Source organism: Anser anser (assembly GCF_964211835.1).
Source record: "Anser anser genome assembly, chromosome: 1".
Lineage (NCBI taxonomy): Eukaryota > Metazoa > Chordata > Aves > Anseriformes > Anatidae > Anser > Anser anser.
This window is the reverse complement of record NC_139720.1, coordinates 171,378,837-171,387,933: the sequence shown is the minus strand read 5'-3', so window position 1 is coordinate 171,387,933 and position 9,097 is coordinate 171,378,837.

Below are 9,097 nucleotides of genomic sequence, written 5' to 3'. Positions count from 1 at the left end.
TGTAGATATATACAGTAAAGGTGGGACTCATATCAACAAACAAATTGTTTCTCTATTTTCACTCTAACATCCTGCAGTTAGACTGGGTTTCAGCAAACCACAAATCATTCTAGACTAGTGTCTGAAGTAACACCAGTTCTGACATTTTCAGTGTTTCATCTGATCAATACTTCAAGGTCCAACTAAGGCATATTAAGGAGAGGCACGTGTTTTTCAGGGATCTGGTCTTGTGAGTCTTCATGGTGTTACAGCAGTGGGTATAACACTTGACACTATCACAGGAGCAGTATAGAAGTTATTTGTCTTCACGCAACACCTTTCTCATTTCTGTATTATGGATGGGTAACCATGCTTTAAATTCTGCCCTGCTGGTTGTCAGCTTAATTCTCCAAGTGAAAACTTAATCTATGGTAAGCATAGTCTAAATTACACTCCAAAGAGTTCCAAATTCTGAGTTAGTTTCCAAATAGTCTCTCACTGAGTGAAATAATAATAACCTGCTTATTCAGAATGTATGTGTGACTCACACCTTTCCATCTTATAGGTTTTCACTTGCAAGTCCTAATCATCATCATTTCCTTTTTCCTCCTTATGGGATTAATTTTTGTTCCTTGCATGACTGTCTCTACCAATGCAGTTTCTCCATAAAACAGTCTACCTTTTTCTCTCTTGCAGCATGAAAAAAAGTTTTGACCCCTTCCCTAACAAAAAAATACAACATGATGTTCCCAACAGCACTATTGTGGAAAAGTATGATATTATGTTCTAGTTTTATTTTTAAGATATATGTCTACTATTTTAAAGACTCCATTTTCGAGTAATAAACTTTGTTGCTATGACAATTTTTTTCCTTCAGAGTACTTGCCCTCCAAATGAAGCCATTAGTTGCTTGGAAGAGGAAATAACATTAAGGACAGAGCAATATTGGGTACAAGTTATATAATTACAAAAACATGAGTTTACAGATCATTGCACAGAAGTTTCCAATTCTCATTATCATACTTTATATAAATTTCTGGTGACTGATTTTATGGCTGTCAGGTTTCATCACTGTAAATGATTCTGAAATCAGAAGCTGTTCTGAGTGAAGAGATTTGCCATCAAATGTAATAGATCTAATTGTTAAAGATAGCCACTACATTGTTTTAAATAAGGTAAAAGTCAACATTTCATGCAGTATTCATCTCACCTAAGTTTAGTTTTCTGCAATAGAGTTCTGTGTGTCTGAGATATTTAATTAAGCTCCCTTAATGGACAGTAAAGGGTGAGAAGAAATTCTGATATTATTTATCTCTTTCTAATTATCTAAATTAATTCACCTGAAGCAACAAACCACCATCAGTCTTCAGACATGGAGAGGTGTCTAGATTCTATGAAAGATTCTTATATTTCCTTTGTCAGCCTAAAACAGAAGTTTGCACTGAAGAACAGTTTCCCTCCATGCCTTAACAATAAGGAAATAAAATATGGCATAAGACATGAATTAACATGAAGCACTAGAGAAATGAACAAGGAAAAAAGAGAGAGTTATTGTGGAATATGGAATGTCAGAAGACACTATAATTAGTAGCAAACATAGCAACACCATTTTTCATTTATATTTTGAAATGCTTTATTATATTAAATCCTTAAAACTTTTCTATTTAAAAACCATGACTGAATAATCAACATGTAATGTCAACATTTTTCTTAATATTTTGCTATTTTTAGTTCCACAAAAAGTGGTAAAAAAAAAAAAAATTAAAAAAAAAAAAAAAAGAAAAAGAGTTATATTGTTTAATGTGTAACTATTTAAAAGAACCACATTTCCTGTTGGCCCATTTTAACTTTGTACTGGGTCTGGCTGGGATGTTAACTTTCCCTGCAGCAGCCCGTACAGTGCTGTGCTCTGTCTGCACTTGTAGCTAGAACAGCACTGGTATCACACCAGTGTTGTGTCTGCTGCTGAGCAGTGCTGGCACAGCATCAGGACTCTCCCTAACTCCCCTAGGGGTGGGCAAAAAGTGAGAAAGGAACATCACCAGGGTAGCTGACCTAAACTAACCAAAGGGATATTCCATACCATATGATGTCACACAGCAATAAAAGGTGGAAAAAGGAAGAAGAGGGGAGGGGGTGGGCTCTCGTTGTGAAAACATCTGTCCTCCTGAACTATGGCTCGTTCAAGGTAGTGGTCAAGTAGTTCAAGGACGTGGTCAAGCGTCGCTTGTTTGTGGGAAGTAGAAAGTAATTTCTTTCCTCTGCACTTCCACACAGCCTTTGCTTGTTGCCTGCCTTCCTTCCCTCCTTCCCTCCTTCCCTCCTTCCCTCCTTCCCTCCTTCCCTCCTTCCCTCCTTCCCTCCTTCCCTCCTTCCCTCCTTCCCTCCTTCCCTCCTTCCCTCCTTCCTTCCTTCCTTCCTTTTACTTTCTTTCTTTTTCTTTCTCTTTCTCTTTCTTTCTTTCTTTCTTTCTTTCTTTCTTTCTTTCTTTCTTTCTTTCTTTCTTTCTTTCTTTCTTTCTTTTTCTTTCTTTCTTTCTTTCCCCCCACCTTTTCCCCTTTCCCTTTTTTTCCTTTAGTTATTTGTTTTTAATTAATAATAATTTCTCCTTAATAATTATTTTTTACTTTAATTAAATTATCCTTAGCTCAACCCATGAGTTGTTTCTTTACCTTTTCTTCTTCCCTTCCTTTTCTGAGGAGGGGGAGTGAGAGAGTGATTGTGGTGAAATTCAGATGCCTAGCAAGGTAAAACCACCACAAACTCCTTTAATATTTTCTCTACTTTATATACTCTATGATACATTTCAGGGAGACTCAGATAGTCTTAAGAAAAATCATGTGCAGAAAGACTTTTGGTTTTCTGAGTTTTTTTATAGTTTCTGCAAAAGTGTCTAGTAACTGTTCTAACTTCAGTTTGATCAGCCTGACCCATGCCCAGGACAAGAATATGAGCCATTTGACTTTTATTATTATTATTATTATTATTATTATTATTATTATTATTATGCTAGTACCAAATATACTTGTATCTGATAGTTTGCTATTCATTTTAAGAAACTGGACATGAAGTTCTGAAAATAAAAACTCATCTTTATGGACTTGCAATTTTTTAGAGAAGCATAATTATTGAAAGGATTCTGATCAAACTTGTCATCAAGCTCATACTGATTTACCAGATAAGTAGTAAGCTTGTTTTACTCAAGTTACATTTTTATTTTATCGATTCAAATGAATTGGCTGAAAGGAGATGAAAATTCCATTTATCATGTATTTCATGCATTGTAAACCTTTCCAACAGTTATTATTAACTTTGACAGAAAAGATTTTCATAACTATGTCATATTATTTCTCTTCTGTTGGGGTTCAAAAGATTTCTGCCTTTTCATCTTACATTGTTGGCACATTTTTTATAATTTCTGCTTAAATTAAGTGCAATACCCTCTGCTTTCAGATCTATTGGTTTATGAAGCTGTTGTGACCACCACAATGTTCTGTCTTTTCAAATCAACATGAACCACTGAATATACTTTTTTTTTCCTTTGATATGGCAGTAACTATTGCTAGATTAATGTAATTGCAGTTAAATTTATACATGTTTTACCATATATAGTATTTTTGAAAATAAAGTCCAAGTGTAAAATATGATTTAGTTGAAATACACAACATATTTTGAAGTGTATCATGCCAACCTTAACCAAGAAATATCTTCTCAGTGATATAGGAGAATTTTACTCAATTTCAAAGAAAAGAAAAAGCATTAATAACAGGTACTTAAAAGACGTGTAAATATGGTGATTAGGGACGTGGTTTAGTGGTAGACTTGGCAGTGCTAGGTTAATGGTTGGACTGGATGATCTTTGAGGTTTTTTCCAACCTAAATGATTCTATGATTCTATGACTAATATGGACACAAACACTCCATTATGACTTCACTGTTAACATCATGCTGAGTAAATTTCAAGAAATGAATATACAAATCATCTATCTAATTTCTGTTGACTTTTCATAGGTCATATGAAGGATCATCCACTAGTCTTGTCATTCATCAACCCTTTGTGACAGAATGAGAAAAGCATTACTTTATAAATAACTTTGAAATGACCTCATAAAATGTTATCACTGAGAAACACACACAAATACACACCATCCTCTGAAGAAAAAAAAAAATGCCTGAAATGTGAAGGAAAAAAAAAAAAAAAGGAAGAGAAAATGGAACAAAGAAAAATGGAGCAACCAAAATGATAAAATATTAACAAGTGAAATTGTGTTATTAGAACTACCATACTAGAGTCTCAAACGAGATGTATACCATCCATCAAAAAACAACTCAAAAACTCTAAATAAAAGAATAAAAGATGTATGTGAAGTAAAATAAATCTTCAAATGGTAAAGCATATAGTGGAACAAAAAGAGAAAGAGAGAGAGAGGGAGAGGGAGGGGAAGAGGGAGAGGGAGGGAAAGAGATAATTAAATCTAAACCTGTAATAAAAGTGGCCAAAAGAGATTTTGAGAAAGTACTTGCTGAAAATTAAAAACTACTAATGAAAACAAACTCAAACATCTCAGAATCAGGAAGAATGACTAAAAATGCTTAAAAATATTTATTGAGTGCACAGATTAAAAGAAAATACAGAGGGGAAAAAAAAAGAATAGGGAATTATTTCAGTGTGTTACATTTGCTGTGGAGGAGTTCTAGAAATTTTCCAAATTGAATTCTTCGTTTACTGCAAAGGAACCATCATTAAAGTCAAGTGCTACTAGAACTAAGTATAAATCACTAGAATAAACTACTCCAGTTTCCGTAAGCAAGTGGTTATACTCCAGCAGGTTAAAGGATGCCAGATACAAGATTGCTGAAATACTGTGTGACTTCCAATTTAGTGCTTTAATTCACCATGGGGAATGATGTGTAGAAAATAAACCAGTTAATAAAAGATTCTGGAACATGTGAGTATCTGTAAGTCAGAATGTCTTATTTAAAATAATTGAGATTTGTAGAAATTGTACTAAATAATTAAATTATTAGATTAAAAGAAAATGAGGAAGAACCAACATGATTTCTGTTAAAGGAAGTCATACCAGGCAAACCAATTAGAAATCTCTGAAAGATGTCTTTGATAAAGTGTACCTAGATTTCCAAAATCTTTCGAGGTACTGTTATAAAAAATAAAGAAACTAAACCCTCTTGGGATAAAAATAAAACCCTGTCAGAGAACTAGAAAATGGATGAAGGACAATGCTGTTTGCAACTGATAAAAAAAATATATATTGGACAGTAAAATTAAATCCTATGACAGATAAAATTAAGTTCAATATATAAAATGCATGTGCAAAAAAATGGCCTTAATTACACATAAAAATAAAAGTTTATACATTAGGTGTTCTTAGGAAAGAGAGCTTATATTCTTTATGAATAACTCTGTAGCAGCAGCATCACAGTGTGCAGCCACAATCAAGAGGTAAGTATGTGATAGCTTAATAATAAAATAAAAAAGAAAATAGTAAAAATTCTGTTGCCACTGCGTACCTCCAGGACATACTTAAATTTTGGATACTGAGGACAACTCAAGTGCCTTGATTTCTAACATATGATAAAACATCCTTAGAAAAAAAAAGTAATTAAAAAGCTGGGAAAGATACCTGAAGTTGCAAAATAGCTTCTGTACAACAAAAATAGCTCTCTCTAACTTGGAAAAAGATAGCTTCAATGAAACATAGTGAAAAATGTAAAATAATAAGTGTCATAAAATCAAAAGAGGTTGAGAGGACAAGGAAAGATCATTTGTTCTTTCTTATTACAACTTGTTCTTTTCTGAAGCAGCTGCTAGCGTTCAATAGTCAAAGATAAAATTTGGGGCTTTTATTCATTAAAAAAATTTTATTCTTTTTCAAAACAATTAAGAGCATGGAAGGCCTGTGTTTGTGTGTTTCCAACTGCATTCTCTAATCCAACCTACATTTTTTTTCCCAAAACAATAGAAAGCCCACCTTTTCACCTTGTACACTGGAGCCATTGTAAAGGCAATTAAGTCGTCACTGTATTTTATCAGTAACACAGATGTTCTATCAGCAGCAGATATCCTCTGATGTTTATTGTAAAGTGTTGTTCAATGTAGGCCTGTGCTACTTCTTAGTAAAGGTCTAGACACCTTCCTGCCTTCATACTGATCAATTCTGACATTTTAGCAGTCACTACTCTGTTTTTCTATAACTATAGCATTCCTCAAACCCTTCAAAAGCAGTTTGATGGAGCTTGAACTTTGACTACATTTATAATTTATCCTGCAAATGTATTTTTTGGTGCAATGTGCCAGACATAAGATTAAAGAACCTGTCAGGTTCTGGAACACTACTTTGCTTGTGGTCAGACAGCCTATGTCTTGTGCCTGACTGCATGATGAAGGTCCATTATTTTCAAAATAATAAGTAAAAAAAGGTGAACAAATTAGAAGAAATCCACCATAGTAGGTATGTTCTGAAAACAATACTAGTAACACCTCCATGCATGAGGAACATAGGTAGTTATGATGTGTAGAATATAGCACCACATCAAAAATAACCCCCACAGCCATTTAGCCCTTTGATTTACTGAGGGTCACAGGCCTCCATTATAGATGAGTGACATCACAGCTTTTGATACAAGGAAATTAATAACTTCTGTTTTCATAGCATTTTTTTTTAACTTGCTACCCCAGTTTATAGTTCAAGCAACCTTTCTTTGCTTCAGAGTTTTACCATTTTCCTGGGTGCCTGCGATCTTGAGTATTTTACTCAGAGCAAAATACTTTCTTACCTTCATAGTTTTAATGAAATTGTGGAATTATTGGAAATTTCTTTACACTCATAACAGGGTTTCTTTTACTTAACTGACATTTTCACTCTGCTCATCTACTTATGAAATTGTCAGGTAACTTAATACTATTTTAACTTTAAAATCTTTACCTACAGTGAGGAATGTAGATTTATTTTTTTCCCCTGGATATCTGTATTGTTAAAAGTATATTTACAGAATATGTACTAGGTATACACGAACTTCCTCTGATCAAGTGCAGATCTGTGGGATTGGGTTTTTTTTGTTTGTTTTGTTTTGTTTTTACTGAGAAATATCATAGAAAATTTAAAGCAAGAATATATCTGACATGTTAGATCTACATAAAAGCTCATTCACCCGCAACTGCCCAGGATCAGAAATATAAATTACTCTTTCAATGTACAGAAACAATCAGTACAAGTGCAAGTGAGAATGACATAAATTATCTGAGAGAAAATGCTGAAAATGGGAAGTTGTGGATTCATTGATGTTTACATCACCTAATAATATTTTAATATAAAAGGATCATAAACTGCATAATGTAATCTATAAAACATCTTATGCAGAGCCAAAACAGAAATTTCTCATGATGAATGCCCAGATTAATAGATTAGAAAGTCATATTCATTCTCACACTTGTGCTTGTGCTCTGGCCCAATGAAGCTTTCATACTTTGCTGCCTAGTGATACATTTGCAGCAATGTGGAGGTTGTGTTATGCATAATCCCCTAATCGTAGTTTGTGCACAAACTGAAATGTTGATGGACATAGTAAATGTAAAATTTAAAGCTGAGGTTACAAAAAGAGTATCATGAATTCACAATATATCATTTATTTCTGTTCTTAGGCCACATAAAATTGTGGATCAAAATACTGCCTTTTTTTTCTTTCTTTCTCTCTTTCTCTCTTTCTTTCTATTTCTTTCTATTTCTTTCTTTCTTTCTTTCTTTCTTTCTTTCTTTCTTTCTTTCTTTCTTTCTTTCTTTCTTTCTTTCTCTTTCTTTCTTTTTTCTTTCTTTCTTTCTTTCTTTCTTTCTTTCTTTCTTTCTTTCTTTCTTTCTTTCTTTTTTCTTTCTTTCTTTCTTTCTCTTTCCTTCCTTCCTTCCTTCCTTCCTTCCTTCCTTCCTTCCTTCCTTCCTTCCTTCCTTCCTTCCTTCCTTCCTTCCTTTTTTCTTTCTTTTTCATGCAGAATTAATAGGTTGCTGTGAAAAGAGAAGAGAACAACAGATTTTTTTTAAACATTACTAGAAAAGCTGATATCATGTTAATTTAAGATTTAATTTCACTGTATGTAAATAACATAAGCTTTAGGGACCTCCCATTCTGATCATTTCCTTTTCAAAGATGCAAGGTGATAAGAATTCTCCCAGGACAATTGAGGGCCTGGCCAAGGTGTGGTAAGAAACATGTATATATTCTTTGGAGTTTATATATCCACAAAGTTGAGTTGTCATCTAACAAACATGAATATGAGACCATAGGTATTCTTTTATACAAATGATCAACACTCCTTAGCTACTTGTAGAGTTCAAGAAAACTCTAGGTATATGGAGTTAGAAAAAAATTCTGTGTCATGAAATCACACACTTGTCACTGCAGGAAGATATGTCTTGTAAACTCATTGTAGAGGTTTAGATTCCCCCTTAAATACAGTCGTATTTTCAAACTATGTATTTTTCAGTTGTCTTCTAAGCATTCTCACTAGAAGGCAGTTCCAGACCTTTAGTCTTCTCCTACTGAAATATTTTATTTTAGTTTCTGACTGCAAATTATCCTTAACCACTCTAGTTGTATTTTTTTTTCTGCCATCTGTGATACTTTAAATATTCATTTTTTTTTCTTCATTGTTTACTTTTTTGCCCTCTGTTGCCTTTGCAGTCAGTGGTCATAGTCTGTGTCATTCTAAATTTCACTGTGCTAAACTATGATTTTAATTAAACTATAATAGGTTCTGAATCCTCCTATCCATCCCCTTGCAACAGATCCAACATGAAAAAATACTTCATTGAACATGGATAATGAAAAGGAAATGCACAGATATGGTAATAAATGTTTGCTCTCTGCAGATGTAAAATCTTGGTAACGGAAATTATACAACATGTTCAGTATGGGTTCTTTTTCTTAAAAAAAGAAAAAAAAGCAAAAGGCATTGATGATGCTATAATTATGAATTATTTTCATTTTTTGGTGTCATGACTACTAATTCATCTTCATCAAAATAAACATAATTTTCTAACACTTATAATAGGACACATTGAAATTCTTTTCAACCATAAATAGATATAATATTTCCAATACAACATAA